The sequence below is a fragment of the Ovis aries genome, chromosome 11 (genome assembly GCF_016772045.2).
Source record: "Ovis aries strain OAR_USU_Benz2616 breed Rambouillet chromosome 11, ARS-UI_Ramb_v3.0, whole genome shotgun sequence".
Taxonomy (NCBI): Eukaryota; Metazoa; Chordata; class Mammalia; order Artiodactyla; family Bovidae; genus Ovis; species Ovis aries.
In genome coordinates, this window is record NC_056064.1 from 54,707,010 (window position 1) to 54,727,963 (window position 20,954).

Sequence of the window (20,954 nt, forward strand, 5' to 3'; positions counted from 1 at the left end):
AACCAACACACCCGAATCAATAAAAGAACACATCCTAGAAACCCCTCGTGCTCCCTCCCAGCTCCTCCCCACCCCCCAACCACAATAACTACTCACGAATGTATATTGGGGAAAAAATACTTAAAATTTAAACAAAGCAAACACATATTAGAGATGGAAAAAATTTTAATCCAGCACTTTTTATTTGTGAGTGAAGTCGCTCAGTCGTCTCCGACTCTTCCTGACCCCATGGACTGTAGCCTACCAGTCTCCTCCATCTATGGGATTTTCCAGGCAAGAATAGTGGAGTGGGTTGCTATTTCCTTCTCCAGGAGATCTTCCCAACCCAGGAAGGGAACCTGGGTCTCCCGAATTGTAGGCAGACGCTTTATCGTCTGAGCCACCAGGGAAGTTTATTTGTGAAGGATCTTCCAAATGGCTTAGACCTGGTAAAGACAGAGCTGTCAGTTTGGCCTCAGGTTGCTCCCAAGGGAAAGCAGAAGGAGGCAGCTGGTAGTAGCCGTGGGATCAACTGATGGCCCCATCGCCTTCCCAGGTCAACTGGGCAGCACTTTGGCACCCCCCCCCCCCCCCCCCCACACACACACACAGGGAGGCTTCCGGACTACAGATGCCTGAGCTCCATCTGCAGAGATGGTGATTTCACTGGTCTGGGCTTCAGAATTTTTCAAAGCTCTCCAGTGATTCTAATACGTAGACAAATTTGGGAACCACTGACTTAGCTTACAAGGAGGATGTGAAGCCTGCCTTCCAAGCAGGTGGGCAGACTCAAAAGCCTCCCAGAGATTCTGTAACTACCACAAAAATCCATCTTTTTCAAGAGCATCATGAATTGTCATGGTCCCCTTGACTATTTCACTTCTGGAAATGAGTCAGCTGTAGTACACAAGTGACACACACTCTTACAGCCTCTCCCCACATCCTCCCGGACGCCGGCGTGGGACTATGGGAACAGTGACAAAGCTGGCTGCCACCCAGGCTCCAGGAAAGTGGGGCGCCCGTGGGGGCTGGGAGGGTGGGGAAGGGAGGCTCTACTGTTATTACAGTCACTCCCACTAGGTGGCGCCAGATCAGATGCTCTTGTGAATATCTTAAAAAAAAAAAAAAAAACTCAATTAAACCTTATTTCCCTGTGCTCCTTCTTAGTATTGAATTAGTATTTAATTACTGGTGGGATTCTGCTTTCCCTGAAAGGAAGATAAAGTTGCCTTACTCTCCCCAACTCCTCCAACCCCCCACCCCCTGAGGATTCTCACTGGCGGGGGTCGGGGTTAACCTCTGATATTCCTGTTCCTCCCACCTAGACACACTATACCTTCATGATATGGGTCAGATTTCTAAGAACCTGACCTTGGCTCTATAGTGGTTGTTTGGAATAGTGGTTTAAAATTTACGGAAGAATGGGAAAGGCTTGACAGCAGGAAGAAATGGGCAGGGAGGGGAGAACAAGGAGTGGGGGGCTGGAATGCTTTCATGTCACCCATCTTATCAGCTGATACTGTGCCTAAGCTACAACTTGGGATTGGAAGAGTGTTTGGCGTGTATCTTTCCACCAGCCTGGATATGCCATTTATGCAAACCCTTCCTGGACAGTCACTAGAAAGACAATTAATTTTTCGTCCAAGAAAGCACCATATGTTTCTGAGAGTTCTTGACTCCCTAGGGAAGTGTTCTAATTACCTGTTTCCGAGTGATAAATCACCCTAAGATGTAGTGGCTTGAAGCAATAATTTACTGGGTCCTCTGCGGTATGGATGTGAGAGTTGGACTGTGAAGAAAGCTGAGTGCCGAAGAATTGATGCTTTTGAACTGCGGTGTTGGAGAAGACTCTTGAGAGTCCCTTGGACTGAAAGGAGATCCAACCAGTCCATTCTAAAGGGGATCAGTCCTGGGTGTTCTTTGTTTTTGTTTTTTTTTTTTTAATATTTATTTTTATTTATTTGGCTGCATAGAGTCTTAGTTGTGGCATGTGGGAACTAGTTCCCTGATCAGGGATCGAACCCAGCCCCCCTGTATCGGGAGCACAGAGTCTTAGCCACTGGACCACCAGGGAATTCCCCTGGGTGTTATTTGGAAGGAATGATGCTAAAGCTGAAACTCCAGTACTTTGGCCACCTCATGCAAAGAGTTGACTCATTGGAAAGGACTCTGATGCTGGGAGAGATTGGGGGCAGGAGGAGAAGGGGACGACAGAGGATGAGATGGCTGGATGGCATCACCGACTTGATGGACATGAGTTTAGGTGGACTCCGGGAGTTGGTGATGGACAGGGAGGCCTGGCACGCTGCAGTTCAAGGGGTCGCAAAGAGTTGGACACGACTGAGCGCCTGAAGTGAAGTGAACTGCAGGATGACTGGACTCAGTTGGGTGGTTCTCACTTAAGGACTCATGTGGTTGCATGTCAATGGTCTGAACATCTGAGATGGGTCCCTCCCGTGGGACCCTTGAGGGGGGCTATCAGCTAGTTCAACTGGGGCCGGTAGCCAGAGCTCTTGCGTGGCTCCTCCAGGTGACATGGAGCCTGGGTTCCCAGAGCGACTGTCTCACGGGCATCATTCCAAGATGCCCAGCGGAAGCTGTGCGGCGTCTCATGCCCTGGCTTTGGAAGTTCCAGGCTGTCACTTGCATCACATTCTACAGCTCAAGCAAGTCACTAAGGCCAGGGCAGATTCCAGGGAAGGGAGCCAGGGCCCCTCCCCCTCGGTGGGGGAGGACGGGTCTATGGAGGCCATATTTAGGGACTCAGTTACTTATCTCAGGAAGTGGGAACTGGGACAAATTTAGGGAACTGCTTCACCCTGAAGGAAACTGTTTTTCAGTTTAAGAACAGACACCTTCAAATGTATTTTCAGGAACCCCCAGTGCCTGGTTGATCAAACCCCAGCTTCCTTGAGTGTCCGTACTTTAACTGGAACCAGCTACCCAGCCAGACAGCATTCATCCTTAAGCCCTCTCTCTCCATTGGAAGCTGCTGATTTTCCACTTCCTTCTTAATACAAGTGCTAACATTCATCACGCTCTTATTTTGTGCCAGACACTGTGCTGAGCAATGCATGCACTTAGCCCGTTCCATTAAGAAGACTTGTCTTGTTGAAGTGCCTGTTAGGAAAAGGTTGCTTGCTTGCTTGTTTGTTTCCAATAACTACCACCAGCTGTGTTCTGTCCAAACCCCTTGGTCACTTGAGTGTAAGGCTCCCTCTTAAGGCACCTCAATCTGATTCCACTTTTCCAGTCATTTTGTTTTTGTTGTTGTTATTAAGGCAGCCCCACTTGGGAGTTTAAGGCTTGTGCATTTAAAAAGTTAAACTTGGGACTCACATGTAGAGAACAAACTTACGGATACCAAGGTGGGAGAGGGGGGATGAACTGGGAGCTTGGGATCGACATATGTATACACTAGCGATAAAACAGATAACTAAGGCGCACCTACTGTATAGCTAGGGAACTCTGCTTAATGCATGACGGTGACCTGAATTGGAAAGAAATCCAAAAAGAGGGAATATATGTATATGCATGAGCTTCCCAGGGCTTCCCAGATGGTGCTAGTAGTAAAGAACCCACCTGCCAGTGCGGGAGACATAAGACATGCGGGCTCAATCCCTGGGTCGGGAATATCCCCTGGAGGAGGGCATGGCAATCCACTCCAATACTTTTGCCTGGAGAATCCCATGGACAGAGGAGCCTCATGGGCTACAGTCCATATGGTCACAGAGTCAGACATGACCGAAGAGCCTTGGCACACATGATCTGCCCAGGTGGCTCATTGGTAAGGAATCGCTGCCAATGCAGGAGACAAAGGGGATGTGGCTTGACTGCCGGGTCGGGAAGATCCCCTGACGTAGGAAATGGCAGCTTACTCCAGTACTCTTGCCTAGAGAATCCCATGGACAGAGGAGCCTGGAAGGCTACGGGCCTTAGAGTCGCAAAGAGTGGGACACAACTAAATGCCTGAGCACAGGCATACGTATCCTCAGAGCCGATTCACTTTGCTGTACTGCAGAAACCAACACGACACTGCAAAGCGACTCTGCTCCAATAAAAATTAAAGAGTAAAAAGAAATTAAAAGTCAAACTCGGGAATTCCCTGGTGGTCCAGTGGTTAGGACTCTTCACTTTCACTTCCGGGGCCACAGTTTCCATCCCTGGTCAGGGAACTAAGATCCCAAAAGCCACCTGGTATGGCCAAAAAAATAAATAAATGAAGTCAAGCTTGTCTCAGATTACCCCTACCCCTGCCAAAGCACAGGCCTGAGGTTTCAGCAGTGAAGCAGGGACCAAGCATACCTCTCACACCACCCTGCTCTCTGCTTACTTGAGGCACTGGGGAGAGAAATGGAAAACAGAGGTGCTTCCTGTGGTCACTGGCCTGGGTCTTTACTGCTGACCCAACTCGTTCTCTGGAGCAGGGTTTCTCATCCTCAGCACTACTGATGTTTAGGGCTGGATTATCCTTTGTTGTGGGACCCTGTCCTATGCATTGTTTGGCAATATCCCCGGCCTCACCCTATTGGACGCCAGTTGTTCAGTCCTAAGTCTTGTACCACTCCCCAAGTTATGCAACCAAAAATGTGTCAGCCATTACCAATATGCCCTGGTTGAGAACCAGTGCTCCTTAGACTTGGTGTGCCCAAGGGGGTGCCCCATGGGCCTACTGACAGAGACTTTCTCCCACGGGGCTCCCCTGGTTACATATTCTTGCTGACCCTTGGCCTCATGTCATATTGCTCTGAGGTGTTCCCCTGCCCCCAAACCCCAGAATCCAATTCTAGACTGCCCTGGTGGTCCAGGGGTAAAGACTCTGCCTGCCAACGCAGGGGATGTGGGTTCGATCCCTGGTCTGGGAAGATCTCATATGCCACAGAGCAACTAAGCCTGTGCACCCCAAGTACTGAGCATGCGCTCTAGAGCCTGTGTGCCACAACTACTGAGCTGTCATGCCTAGAGCCCGGACTCTGCAACAAGAGAAGCCACCGCAACAAGAAGGCCAAGCACGAGCACCAGAATAAACCGTAGTCCCTGATGGCTGCAACCAGAGAAAGCCTGCATGCAGCAATGAAGACCCAGTGCAACCAAAAGTAAATTTTTTAAAAAGCCTCAAAAAACCACAAAGACTCTGCAATTCTGTCCGTACTCTGGATCCAGCTCTGGGGCTGTAGGGCAGTGGGGGTGGGGATCGCCCCAGTCCTTCACCTCCTGGCTGACTGCCCACCACCCCAGCTCCCCTGAACACTCTCCAAACTTCAGGAGCCCTAGGACAGAGCCACCAGCCCATGGCCAAGTAGACAGCCAAGTGGGAGACAAGGTGTTCCTCTCTGCTGTCCCATCCGCTTGACAATGACTCCACTGTGTCCCCAACCCCCTTCACTCCCACCTGTTTCCCAGAAAAGCCTGTCAAGTCTTCATGAAGAAGCAGCCTCTCACCCCTCCTCCCTCCCTTTTCCTTTGGAAGCACCAACTACCCAGGGTTGGGCCAAACTTCACAGGTTAAGGGCTCCGTCCTCTGAAAGACCGTCTTCACTCAGACACCAGCCGCCAAGTCTGGGGGGTCCCCAGGCCACACTCACTTTTTACCATTTTGCTACAAACCTGGGGGTTCCCCCTACTCCCTCAGGTTTAATAATTCACTAGAGTGACTCACAGAAAAGTGCTGTACTTGCCATTACAGTTTAATGATCGCAAAAGGATACAAATCTGAACCAGTCTCGAGCAAGGGCTGGTGGGGGGGTGGTCCCAAACTTGAAGCTTCTGACATCCTCAGGGACATGTTACGCTCTTGGCACACCAGTATGTGACAGTATGCAGAGCGCTGCCGACCGAGGAAGCTCGCCAAGCTGAAGTGTCTCGAGTTTCTATTGCTGTTGCTGTCACTGTTGTCCAGTCCCTAAGTTATGTGTGACTCTGAAACCCCATGGACTGCAGCATGCCGGGCTCCCCTGTCCTTCATTATCTCCCGGACTTGGCTCAAATTCATATCCACTGAGTTGGTGATGCTGTCTAACCATCTCATCCTTTACTATTCCCTTCTACTTTTGCCTTCAATCTTTCCCAGTGTTTTTACTGCAGTTTCATTATATATGTACCCCATTGACTGAATTCGATCTCCAGTTCCCCTCCCTTCCCCAGAAAGTGAAAGTAAAGTCGCTCAGTCCTGTCTGACTCTTTTGGACTGTAGCCCACCAGGCTCCTCCATCCATGGGATTTTCCAGGCAAGAATACTGGAGTGGGTTGCCATTTCCTTCTTCAGGAGATCTTCCCAACCCAAGGATTGAGAACCCGGGTCTCCTGCATTGTAGGCAGATGCTTTACCATCTGAGCCACCAGGGAAGTCTCCCTTTCCCCAGAGATTGAGCTAACAACACATGGTTTATCCTAAACCAACAGGTCAAGTTGGAGGAGTCCAGTGTGAATACCAGACACTCCCATCACTTAGAAAATTCCCAGGATTTAGAGGTGGCCTCCCAGGAACCAGACAAAGACCATCCAAATGCCAGGTTATACACAGGATTCACAGAGTCCGTGTTGCGTGGCATCTCCCAACCAGCCCCTGGCTGCTAGTTCTCTGAACGTACAATGTGGGGTGCATTTCACTCTTGGCAGTTGTTGTTGCTAAGTCACTTCAGTCGTGTCCGTAGGCTCTGGCAATTCTTGGAGAGCAGGAAAGATCCTGCAGGGTGCCTGCCTCCATCTTGTTGCATATACATCAGCTCATTTAGTCCAACCAGTCTCCCACCCCCATGCCCCTAGGCAGGTGTTATTGTGATCACCCTTCCACAGATGAAGAAACGCAGGTGCAGGCTGAGAGACTCCCCAGGTGAACCAGCAGAACAGGACTGAGTGCAGGTCTGTCTGACTCCAGAGCTGCCCACTCACGAGGAGCGGAGCTCTGGCTCCCCCCAAACCCCTCATCCCCTGCCCCCCTGGTGTAGTCGTGCCAGCTCCCCTCACGGCCTCCAAAACACCTCCCTTCCTCCTGCAAAGCCGTGTCCTGACCCTCTGCTACGGGGCTCACCACTCCGAACCCTCCGCCTGTGGTCACCCACTCTTCGTCTGGGGCGTCTCTGGCCTCTGCTCTTAATCTTCCTAACTCCAAGTTCCGAGAAAGTGTAGAACATTAGGTTCTGGGAGCTGGACGCCTGCCATAATCTCTCTCCGATCTAGAGCGTTTTCCATCCGCGTCCGACCTCAGCCTTGACTCTCGCGGCCGCCCCGGACCACCAAGCCCTTCTCCAGGGCTGAAGTCCACGTGCCAGGCTGTCCTGCTCTCTCCCTCCTGCGGCCGCGCTGTCATTCAGGCCTACCTTTAAACCCTTGAGCACCTCCTCTCACTCCTCCGATCCGCCGCCGTCCTGAGGCTGTGGGGAGGGGGAGGAGGCGCAGCGTTTAAAGTTGGGGCCACAAGCGGCTCCGTGATGCTGCCGGGACTCCGCGAACCCCCGTTTCTCCTCGGCCACGGCTCCCTTCCAGCCTCTGCCGCCAGGGGCGCTAGCCGGGCCCACAGGGCCGGCGGAGCGGGTAGGGCTGTGGCTTCCAGTCGGCTCCCTGATCAGGCTCCCGAGCATCACCCTGATGTTTGGTTCCAGGCTCCAGGGTCCCTGTGCTCGAGAACCAGCCTCTGTGCCTCACAGAGATACCGCACCAGCTGAGCAGTGACCCCTCGCCAGAGATCCGAGTCCCAGCTCCCTGGGACCCCCTCTTCCCGGCTTCTAAGGATCTCATAACCCCGACCTGTCCTCTTGGTTCCCCAGCCAAAGGGGTGGGGTAGCTGCTTCCTGTGGTTCCCCCAGAGTCTGCTTTCTGCTGCTTCTGTCCTGCAATACCCATTTAACCAATTCTCTGTTCTAAATTCTTTGTTAGAATAATGAATGTGCTTGTTTTCCTGGTTGCCCGTGACTAATAAATACGTATGAACACTTCCCCTCTCCCTTCCCTGGGAGCTCAGAATCCACCAGTGCAGGAGACCCTGGTTCGATCTCTGGGTTGGGACGATCCCCTGGAGGAGGGCATGACAGCCCACTCCAGTATTCTTGCCTGGAGAATCCCATGGACAGAGGAGCCTGGCGGGCTGCAGTCCATGGGGTTGCAGTCCATGGGGTTACAAAGAGTCAGACACAATTGAGCCACTAATACTTTTCACCTAATTACCTCCAACATGCCAGACCCTGTTCTGCTTGACATGGATGGGCTCACTTAACTCTCACAAAACCCTTCTAAACAGCAATTACTATTATCCCCACTTCAACAGGGGAGAAAACTGAAGGGCAAAGGAAGACAGAATTATTTGCTCAGGGTCACACAGCTGGAAAGAGTTGGGCCCAAGATGGCACACACGTATGTACCCTCTCAGGGTGTCCCTGGGGCATTAAGTGAACACACAGTTTCCCAGTTTATGGATGGACTAGAGCTATTTTGGGATGTTTATATCATGTGGAGGTTTTGGCTATTAGAGATCCTGAATCACCTTGAATCTGATAAATTTAGTTTACTTGAGCCAGGAATCTTGCAGCTTTCCGAATTATTTGGTCCATGATTTGTTGCAACCTACCTCTTTAACATTTGTTTGTTTTTAATAAGGTTGTTTTTGTTTATTTACTTGGTTGTGCCAGGTCTTAGCCCTGGAACATAGGATCTTCACTCTTCATTGATGTGGGATCTAGTTCCCTGACCAGGAATTGAACCCAGGTCCCCAAACTCCAGTACTTTGGCCACCTCATGTGAAGAGTTGACTCATTGGAAAAGACTCTGATGCTGGGAGGGATTGGGGGCAGGAGGAGAAGGGGACTACAGAGGATGAGGAGATGGCTGGATGGCATCACTGACTTGATGGACGTGAGTCTGAGTGATCTCCCAGAGTTCACTGGTGATGGACAGGGAGGCCTGGCGTGCTGTGATTCATGGGGTCGCAAAGAGTTGGACACGACTGAGTGACTGAACTGAAATGAACTGATCCCCTGCACTGGGAGCTCTGAGTCTTAGCCATTGACCACGAGGAGAGTCCGCTGTCTCCTTAATGTTTATCTTCTATCTTATCAGCCCCTACTGACCTTTTTCCTCCCTTCATGTCTTTCACTATGAGCTCCCCCACCACCTTGCCAGTGCTGCTATAAATCTGGAGATATGGGCAAGGAAACATCTCGTTTGGCAGAACTCTAGAAGGCACTATGGTCTCACCTTGAACCAAAGTCTTCAGCAAGTATGGGTATTGGTGATGCCCTGAAACGTCTCTGACTTCCCAGGTAGAGCTAGTGGTAAAGAACCCACCTACCAATGCAGGAGACATAAGAGACACTTATGTCTTCACAGGTTCGATCCCTGGGTGGGGAAGATAGCTTGGAGGAGGAAATGGCAGCCCACTCCGGTATCCTTGCCTGGAAAATCCCATGGACAGAGGAGCCTGGTGGGCTACAGTCCATGCGGTCACAGAGAGTTGGACATGACTGAAGCTACTTAGCACGTATCTCCAAAGGCCTTCACCATGAGTTCCTGAAAACCCCACAACAGAGCGGTTCTGTCCTACTGAGACTCCACGCTGGATTCCATTTCAGACTTCCCAGTGGCCGTCAGGGCAGCTGCTCTCCATCACTGCCCTTGCTCGAGTTGGGAAGGGTCACTCCCGGCGTGCTTGGCTCTGTCTATGCAGTACTTTGCCCTCGTCCCCAGTGTGGTTTCTGGTGTCCTATGGAGAGAATCAGCTAAGAGATCCAAATCGGTATTATTTTTAGAACTAAAAATCATTTGGTCTCAGCTTGCTTAGTCCTGTTCAGGGAATGAAAACAGGGGGAAAATCTCAATTTTTTTCAAAGTTCAAGTCAGAGTAGTGCAACCTGGAGGCAACACTTCTGAATCGCTGCCTCAAATGTTTTCCTTTGTTGCAGAGACTGACCTTGTCTTCCAAAGGATTCATTCCCCGGGGACAAGGCTGAGTCTTTTGAAACACACCCCTCTTTGTCTTTGTCTGCCTGTTCTCTCGGACAACTCTTTGTGTCAAATCTGAACCTGTGCTTTCTCTTCCAGTTTTTAGAATAGATGAGATTATGTTTCCATAATTTATGCTGAACCTGCAGCCCAGTTAACAACAGGTTTTTTTTTTTTTTTAACTTGAAAACCGAAATTGAGTTGAATGCGGAAAATGTCATCTTGCATTGGACAGAGAGAAAGCTGTTTTTTTTTTTTTTTTGCAGGAAGTGTCCAGCAGATCTGGAAGATCAGCCTGTTCTTATAGAGAAAACTTAAAAAAAAAAAAGAACTGGGCAAGAAAAGTCTCATTTCAAAAAGAAAAAAAAAATTATCTACAAAATTGAGCAGAGGTATTTTTTTCCCTCGGTTCAGACCTTGTATTGGTCAGGGTTCTCCAGAGAAGAAACAGAATTGATATGATTATCTATCTATCTAGAAAGCAAAACAATTTTTAATATTTATTTATTTGGCTACGCCGATACTTAGTTTCAGCATATGGGCTCTATTATAGTTCCTTGATCAGGGAACAAACCTGGGCCCCCTGCATTGGGAGAGCAGAGTCCTAGCCACTAGACCATCAGGGAAGTCCCTAGAAAGCAAATATTAAAGAACTAAAAGGAAATATTAAAAACTCCTCAATCAGATAACAAGCAGATGAAGAATAATTAAGGTAATAAAGAATTTGAATACAACTAACAAACTTGATCTAACCAACAGATATAGGACATGCACTTCCAAACTGCCGAACACCTGTTCTTTTCAGGTGTAGGTAAGACATTTACCTACATAGATCACGTGCCGAACCACCAAGAGTGTCTCAGCACATAGCAGAGGACTGAGTTCACTTAGAGTGTGTTCTCTTACCAAGTGGAATTAAATTAGAAATCAGTCATAAGTCTCTAGAAGTTTCTCAGAGTTTTAAAGTCAAGCAACACACTGCTAACAATTCACATGACAAAGAAGAAATCATAGTGAACATTCCAAAGATTCTCAGATGTAAAAAACCACATCATTTTCAGTAAATGGCAAAGAGTTGAGAAAGCCACAGACCCAGGGCGTGGCCTATGGGGGGAGGGGGAGGGGAAAGCAGGAGATGGAGAGGGAGGCTCAGACCATGTCAGACTAGGGAGTCTAGCCTTGTAGGCAGTGGACAGCCCTGAAGGCTTTTTACCAGGAAATCTGCTGTGTGTGTGGAGGGTGGGCTAGAGCCATTGGAGGGAAGGAAGGACAGAATGTGAAAGCGTGAGGCCAGCTCCGAGACCTCTGCCCAACATCAGAGATCAATAGCTATTTGCTGTGTCACATGTCAGGTCCATAAATACAAGCAGAGCCCTTACTACGTGCCCGAAAGGCACTACCGATCCCTGCTCCAAGTGGAGCGGGTGAAGCATCTTGGCGCCACGTAGATTGTCATACACAGATCGCTAACTGGGAACACTTCCAGCAGTGTAACCGAAATGTTCATTCTTTATGAAGCGTCACATTAAAACAGAGCATGTAGTTCTTGATGCCAGGCTAAGAGTAAATGCCTAGCTTGACGGCACTTCCAAAGACATTCTGTACATAAAGCCCAGCCTCCTCCCTCCATGCCTGAGGCAGTCTGGGAGGGCAGCTGTTTCTCATCAGTAGCCCCCCAAATAGTTATTACAAATTCATCTCTTTTTTTGAAGGCTGTTTTTGGTGTGGACCATTTTTAAAGTCTTTACTGAATTTGTCACAACTGCTTCTGCTCCATGTCCTGGTTTTTTGGCCATGAGGCACGTGGAACCCCAGCGCCCCAACTAGGGATCGAACCCAGACGCCCTGTGCTGGAAGATGAAGTCTTAACCGCTGGACCACCAGGGAATTCCCCCTAATTCATTTTTTACAACCCTTCCAGCCTATCACTGGAGAAATAAGAGAAGTTTGTAGGAATTTAGACATTGAGGCTTTGTGAAGGTGAGGACTTCCAATCTCAAATTTTGTACATTTTTTTCATCAGAGACTTCTAAACATGAGATGTGCTGGCTAAACATGGTCTGTCTGGTCGAGAGACATAAGGATGAAAGAACACAGAGTCATCCGTGCCTTTTGGAGCTAACAGTCTGGTGGGGAGATAACTAATCACCCCAAAATGGGGACCGGCTGGGGACAGGCTAAAAGGCTCTAAGAGAAAGCTCCTAGCATACAGTGCTTTAAATTAGATAGATGGTGATCTCCTGTTCTCTGTGACCAAGCAGAGGTGGATGGTCCAGACCTGGCAGGGCAGGTCTGCTGGGGTCCAGCCCCGGTGGATCCAGGGTAGTTCGGAGGTGGGGACGGAATCGGCGTCCTGGAAAAAACTTATTTAATTACAGATATAGAGAGAGATTAGAAACAGATAGTGTAGTAGGAGAATTAGTGGAGAAAAGAGGCTGAATAACTGGTTTACATGGAATACCAATCACCACCTACGTAGGCCACTGGCGTCTTTCCATTCTCCCAAAGGAGAGGAGGCACTGAGGCCTCCCCGGTCCGACCTCAGAAGCCCAGGCAGAATTAGCAGGCTTGGTGAGTACCCACATTTCAGATGGGAATTCAGCCAGGAAAACGGGGAGCGAGAAAGAAACGACACGGGGGAATCAGTCTTTCCAGAAACGGATCCGATTTCTTTATTTTTCAGGTTTGTTTATATACCTTTTTGTTATACATAGGGATGAATACAGAGTCACGTGGGGGTCAGAGGACCTGACCCTTGTCACAATCAGGTGCTTCATATAAAATTATACAAAGATCTTATGAGTTTCATCATCTTTTAGCCATGAGGTCTGCTGACATTTTATGGCCCTTTCTGATGTCGGTCAGTTAACCACAAAACTTATTTTTCCAGGGGTGATTTTTTCTTAAATCAGGCGCCACCCTCCAAATAAAGTTGCATTCCTATAGGGTGAGGGTGTAGTGAGTTACAATCAAGAAAGGAATTTACTTAACCTAAGGTTTAACATGATTAATCTTAAAGGTTAATACTTATTTCTCCCATACGCTGGTTATATTCATTATAAGGGCAGGGAATATGGAGATTTAGCAGCAAATATTGGCTCAACAAATGTAAACCCTTCACCAATGTTTCCCTTAAGATCTATTTTGTCTTATGATAGTGATAAAGTTACATTTTTGCATAGCAAGGACACAGTGATTTATAACAAAGTACAGTGGTCTATAATAAAAGAGAAAATTCATTAACTCAAAAAGTCTAGTATTGCTAACATCAAAAACTACTGTATTTCCTTTTCTATATTCCAAATACATTGATTAATATATTCCTAGGTGCCTAAGGATATGGAGGCCTGATGGCAATCATTGACTCATCAATGAAAAAAGCCCTACGTTAATACTCCAAACTCTCTGTGCTGTTTATGATTGAGGGGTTGTCACACAAGCTAGTCTGTCAGCAGAGAGGTTTGACCTGAGACATCCTTGTCACACCCAGGGCAGGGAATTAGCAGTAATTATTGGCAGGACAAATGAAAAAACCCTTCACCAATATAATTCTTAATCAACCTACTATACTATACTAATGATCTTCTAACTTCTCAAAAGAGTCTGTATTTAGAAAGTTTTAAAACATCCCGTGCCTCTCACAGTTGGGAGGCTGTAAACAATCACATGCGGCCGGACGAGCCTGATCAGGCAGGCCAGGGAACCCTCAGAGTTTGTAAGTTGAAACACTCTTATCACGCTCAGGAATTTTTATTAACTGGAGCTGCAAGTTAACTCCTTCTCTGAGAGAAATGGTTATGGGGGAGAGCTCCCCGTAAAGTACTCTGGTTTTGGGGGTAGATGCTTGGGAACGGGGTTTCCTGAGGCTTGATCATGCCTCTGTGTATGCCAAGCTTCCTTCCTGATGACCTTTGCCATGGGCGGAGTTCCTCGCGCTGGCTCCCAACACAGGTCTGCTTCCTGAGGTCAGCCAGCAACTCAGGTGATAAGCTGACTCAGCCGTTCTCAACACACGGCCTCCACCTCCAGGTCCACGGGGGTTGCTACAGTGGTTGTCATTTCCCAGCAGTGAAATGACAGACCAGGGGCACCAGATGCCAGCACATTGCACACATTGCTTCTATTCTCATTCCCTTGGCCAAATGTGTTCACGTGGCCACCCTAGCTGCAAGGGAGGCTGGGACCTGACACTCGCTGGGCTGGTTCAATACTGAAAGGAAGAAGGGAGATTGGGTACAGTCTCATGACTAGTGATCCTCACAATATACACATTTCTGAGTGTGAGTTCAGTTCAGTTCAGTTCAGTTGCTCAGTCGTGACTGACTCTGTAACCCCATTAACCGCAGCATGCCAGGCCTCCCTGTCCATCATCAACTTCCAGAGTCTACCCAAACTCATGTCCATTGAGTCTGTGATGCCATCCAACCATCTCATCCTCTGTCGTCCCCTTCTCCTCCTGACCTCAATCTTTCCCAGCATCAGGGTCTTTTCAAATGAGTCAGCTCTTCGCATCAGGTGGCCAAAGTATTGGAGTTTCAGCTTCAACATCAGTCCTTCCAATGAACACCCAGGACTGATCTCCTTTAGGATGGACAGATTGGATCTCCTTGCAGTACAAGAGACTCTCAAGAGTCTTCTCCAACACCACAGTTCAAAAGTATCAATTCTTCTGTGCTCAGCTTTCTTTACAGTCCAACTCTCACATCCATACATGACTACTGGAAAAACCATAGCCTTGACTAGAGACTTTGTTGACAAAGTAATGTCTCTGCTTTTTAATATGCTGTCTACTTTGATCATAAACTTCCTTCCAAGGAGTAAGCATCTTTTAATTTCACGGCTGCAATCACCATCTGCAGTGATTTGGGAGCCCCCCAAAATAAAGTCAGCCACTGTTTCCACTGTTTCCCCATCTATTTGCCATGAAGTGATGGGACGGGATGCCATGATCTTAGTTTTCTGAATGTTGAGCTCTAAGCCAACTTTTTCACTCTCCTCTTTTACTTTCATCAAGAGGCTTTTAGTTCTTCTTCGCTTTCTGCCATAAGGGGGATGTCATCTGCATATCTGAGGTTATTGATACTTCTCCCGGCAATCTTGGTTCCAGTTTGTGCTTCATCCAGCCCAGGGTTTCTCAAGATGTACTCTGCATATAAATTAAATAAGCAGGGTGACAATATACAGCCTTGATGTACTCCTTTTCCTATTTGGAACCAGTCTGTTGTTCCATGTCCAGTTCTAACTGTTTCTTCCTGACCTGCATACAGATTTCTCAAGAGGCAGGTCAGGTGGTCTGGTATTCCCATCTATTTCAGAATTTTCCAGTTTATTGTGATCCACACAGTCAAAGGCTTTGGCGTAGTCAATAAAGCAGAAAGAATGAAGGGACAGAACCAAAGCAAAAACAACACCCAGGTGTGTATGTGACTGGTGATAGAAGCAAGGTCCAATGCTGTAAAGAGCAATATTGCATAGGAACCTGGAATGTCAGGTCCATGAATCAAGGCAATTTGGAAGTGGTCAAATAGGAGATGGTAAGAGTGAATGTTGACATCTAGGAATCAGCAAACTAAGATGGACTGAAATGGGTGAATTTAACTCAGATGACCATTATATCTACTACTGTGGGCAGGAATCCCTTAGAAGAAATGGAGTAGCCATCATAGTCAACAAAAGAGTCCAAAATGCAGTACTTGGATGCAATCTCAAAAACGACAGAATGATCTTCTTTGTTTCCAAGGCAAACGATTCAATATCACAGTAATCAAAGTCTATGTCCCAACCAGTAATGCTGAAGAAGCTGAACAGTTCTATGAAGACCTACAAGACCTTTTAGAACTAACACCCAAAAAAGATGTCCTTTTCATTATAGGGGACTGGAATGCAAAAGTAGGAAGTCAAGAAACACCTGGGGTAACAGGCAAATTTGGCCTTGGAGTACAGAATGAAGCAGGGCAAAGGCTAAAAGAGTTTTGCCAAGAGAACGCACTGGTCATAGCAAACACCCTATTCCAACAACACAAGAGAAGACTCTACACATAGACATCATCAGATGGTCAACACCAAAATCAGATTGATTATATTCTTTGCAGCCAAAGGTGGAGAAGCTCTACACACTCAGCAAAAACAAGACCAGGAGCTGACTGTGGCTCAGATCATGAACTCCTTATTGCCAGTTCAGTTCAGTCGCCCAGTCGTGTCCAACTCTTTTCGACCCCATGAATCGCAGCACGCCAGGCCTCCCTGTCCATCACCAACTCCCGGAGTTCACTCAGACTCATGTCTATCGAGTCGGTGATGCCATCCAGCCATTTCATCCTCGGTCGTCCCCTTCTCCTCCTGCCCCCAATCCCTCCCAGCACCAGAGTCTTTTCCAGTGAGTCAACTCTTTGCATGAGGTGGCCAAAGTACTGGAGTTTCATCTTCAGCATCATTCCCTCCAAAGAAATCCCAGGGCTGATTTTCTTCAGAATGGACTAGTTGGATCTCCTTGCAGTCCAAGGGACTCTCAAGAGTCTTCTCCAACACCACAGTTCAAAAGCATCAATTCTTCGGCGCTCAGCTTTCTTTGCAGTCCAACTCTCACATCCATACATGACCACTGGAAAAACCGTAGCCTTGACTAGACGGACCTTTGTTGGCAAAGTAAATTCAGACTTAAATTGAAGAAAGTGGGGAAAACCACTAGACTATGCAGGTATGACCTAAATAAAATCCCTTATGACTATACAGTGGAAGTGAGAAATAGATTTAAGGAACTATATCTGGTAGACAGAGTGCCTGATGAACTATGGATGGAGGTTCATGACATTGTATAAGAGACAGGGATCAAGATCATTGCCAATAAAAAGAAATGCAAAAAAGCCAAATGGCTGTCTGAGGAGGCCTTACAAATAGCTGTGAAAAGAAGAGAAGCGAAAAGTAAAGGAGAAAAGGAGAGATATACCCATTTGAATGCAGATTTCCAAAGAATAGCAAGGAGAGATAAGAATGCCTTCCTAAGGGATCAATGCAAAGAAATAGAGGAACACAATAGAGTGGGAAAGACTAGAGATCTCTTCAAGAATATTAGAGATACCAAAGGAACATTTCATGCAAAGATGGACTCAATAGAGGACAGAAATGGACCTAACAGAAGCAGAAGATATTAAGAAGAGGTGGCAAGAATACACATAAGAACTGTACAAAAAGATCTTCATGTCCCAGATAATCATGATGGTGTGATCACTCACACTCACCTAGAGCCAGACATCCTGGAACGTGAAATCAGATGGGCCTTAGGAAGCATCACTACGAACAAAGCTAGTGGAGGTGATGGAATTCCAGTTGAGCTATTTCAAATCCTGAAAGATGATGCTGTGAATGTGCTGCACTCGATATGCCAGCAAATTTGGAAAACTCAGCAGTGGCCACAGGACTAGAAAAGGGCAGTTTTCATTCCAATCCCAAAGAAAGGCAATGCCAAAGAATGTTCAAACTACCTCACAATTGCACTCATCTCACACGCTAGTAAAGTAATGCTCAAAATTCTCCAAGCCAGGCTTCAGCAATACATGAACCGTGAACTTATGTTCAAGCTGGTTTTAGAAAAGGCAGAGGAACCAGAGATCAAATTGCCAACATCCGCTGGATCCTGGAAAAAGCAAGAGAGTTCCAGAGAAACATCTATTTCTGCTTTATTGACTATGCCAAAGCCTTTGACTGTGTGGATCACAATAAACAGTGAGTGTGAAGTGAAGTTTTAGTCGCTCAGTTGTGTCTGACTCTTTGCGACCCCATGAACTGTAGCCCACCAGACTTCTCTGTCCATGGGATTCTCCAGGCAAGAATACTGGAATGGATCGCCATTCCTTTCACTGGAAGATCTTCCCGACCCAGGGACTGAACCCGGGTCTCCTGCACTGCAGGCAGATTCTTTACCATTTGAGCTATGAGAATGTGACCAAGGTATATTGCAGGGAGAGGCAATGGGAGGAGACTTTGACCTTCTCAGAGACGTCAGAGTAGACTCTCCAGGGCTGAAAAGGAATGAGTGCTGACTGGGTGAATAGAAGGAGGCAGAGCTTCCCATTAGAAGGAACAGCACATGTAAAAATCCTGCAGCAGCAGGGTACAGGACCAGAGCAGGGCTGGAAGAGAGCCAATCAGGTTGATGCCAAAGGGAAGAATATAAGGCATGAAACTGAAGCCACAGGCAGGGATCAGACCTTAAGCTTTGGCTCTATTCTAAAAGTGACAGGGAAACTCTGATTCCTTCTGGGAGGAGTCACTATCAGATCTGTATATGTAAGTCCCAGGCTGGCTTATGTGGAGAACAGGTGAGCATAAAGAAGTCATTATGAATGGAACCCAGTAGGAAGGAGCTGGCTACCCTAGTGAGACACCTATCACAGGGCTAAGAAGGTGGGAGGGCTTCCAGAACTTTTGGAAAGTAGAAAACACAAAACTTGGTTGGTACCCCACCCCAGAACCCTCTTCTTCTGCTCTTTGTCCTATTTTTTTTCTTCTGTGGTAGCAAGGATAACATTCCTCCAAAGATGGTGACCTCCGGATCCCCTTGTCGATGAAAATAATCAATAAAGAATCTAAGGGACTTTCCTGGTGGTCCAGTGTTTAAGGCTCTGCACTTCCACAGCGGGAAGCAACGGTTTGATCCCTGGTCAGGGAAGTTCCATATGCCTTGGAACAAAACTAAACGGAAAACAACAACAAAACACTATAATAGGAAAAGAAAATAGTATTATTTGAGCCAAACTATAGGCTGAAAGACAGCCTCCCAGATAACTCTGAGGAACTGCTCCAGAGAAGCATGGTTTTCAGCACAGTTTTTTGTCTTATTAGGACAAAGAACATCAAACAAGTCAGCAAGACATTCTTTCAAAATTGAAAAAAAAAACCAACAGATCAGCAGGAACACAGTGACTCATGGCCTTGTGCCTGGGAAGGGAGTCTTAGCATCGAAAGAGTAACCAACAGTGGCATCCCAGAGGGAGGCATTCAATCTTTACTTTTAACATGTACATTCTTTACTTTACCCCGATAAAGAATCTGCAACGTGGGAGGCCCGGGTTTGATCCCTGGTTTGGGAAGATCCCCTGGAGAAGGAAATGGCAACCCACTCCAGTATTCTTGCCTGGAGAACCCTATGGACAGGAGCCTGGCTGGCTACAGTCTATGGGGTCGAAAAAAGTCAGACACGACTGAGCGACTAACAGTTTTACTTTCATTCTTCTGGTCAGTGTGCCCTTTTCCTTAATAATTAAAACAGATGTACACTGTAATTTTCCTAGGCCACTAACAGACTGTTACAGTTAGTATAAAATTCAAGTTAACTCATGTATAAGCCAGAATGACTTTCCATGCCTCAATATGTGAAAATTTATTTTATCATCCAAAACCAGCGAGTCGATTACGGTAAAAGTGACTTCACAGATGAGATGAGGTTAGGTCCTTGAGATGGGGAGATTTTACTGGATTCTCCAGTTGGATGCAATGTCATCACAAAAGTCCATAACATGGGGGCAGGGATGTCAGAGTGGGTAAAGATATGTGAATGGAAGCAAAGATGAAAGAGAGAGATTGGAAGAAGATAGGTTGTTGGTTTTGAAGATGGAGGATGGGGACCACTAGCCAAGGAGAGAAGTGGTTTCTAGAGAGTGGAAAAGGCAAGGAAATGCATTCTCTTCCAGAAACTTCAGAAGGAAATGAGCCTGCCAACACCTCCACTGTAGGACCTTTGACCTCCAGAACTGTAAGATGGTGTAAGTTTGTGTCATTTTAAGCCACTTCATGGCTCAGATGGTAAAGAATCCACCTGCAATGGAGGAGACCCAGGTTTGACCCCTGGGTTGAGAAGATCCCCTGGAGAAGGGAATGACAACCCACTCCAGTATTCTTGCCTGGCAAATCCCATGAACAGAGGAGCTTGGTGATCTATGGGGTCGCAGAGTCAGACACAACCGAGTGACTGACACTTCACTGTTTTACTTTTAAGCCCCTTTGTGGTAATTTATTACCGCTTCAATAGGAAATAAATACAGCTTCTAACATACTATATAATTTACTCAATTATTATGTTTATTTTTCAATTTCTCTCCCCATGAGAGATGTTCCTCTCCAGGGTAGGAATTTTTGTCTTTTTTTTTTTTTTTTCCTCTTTGAAGAATCCCAAAATACTTAAAATGGGCCTGGCAAACAGCAGATGCTCAGTCCATGTTGATAAATGGATATAGAAAATGAAGGAAAGGAAAGTGTCAAGGCTTCTCTGGCGCTTGATTGACTAGGAACCTCATGTTATGTTTACTCACAGAAGGAAGAAAGCAGCAGGTCAGTTTGAAGAGAATCAAGAAAATAAAGATGGGTTTAGTTTGAGGTTTGAGGGCTTCTGTGGGAGATATAAATAGACAGATATGACCTGAGGGACTTCCCGGCTGGTTCAGTGGCTAAGACTCCGAACTCCCAATACAGGGGGCCTGGGTTCACTCCTGGGTCAGAGAACTTGATCCCACATGCCTCAACTAAGAGTTGGCATGCCGCAACTAAAGATCCCAAGTGCCACAACTGAGACTCAGTGCAGCCAAAATAAATAAATATTTACAAATATATATTGCTTAAAAAAAAGAAGAGAAAAATGTGTCAGTAATTCTGCAGAGGCAGCTGGAATGTGAGTCAGGCTGCTAACAGGCCCTGGGGCAGTTCAGTTTCCAAATCCTGAAGCTTGAGGCTTGGGAGGCTTCACAAGAGTCACAATCAACTGATCCCTCAGGCTTAATGTCACAACAGGGAGAGTCCTCAGAATAAGAAACAGGAGATCAGCCTTCCTCCCCAATCCCGGGGCAACTGATAAACAGTGACTCAAACGTTTCCTCATCCTTTAACTTTCTTCTTGGATCTTAATTGACAGGGATAGATTGTGTGCCTCTGGAACTCATAACACCGCCCCAGACACTGGGAAAGACAAGCACTAAGTGGTACACGGTCTTGCCCTAAGAGGACTTACATCCAGACATTCACAAAACTAAATTAAAATAGAAGCAACTATA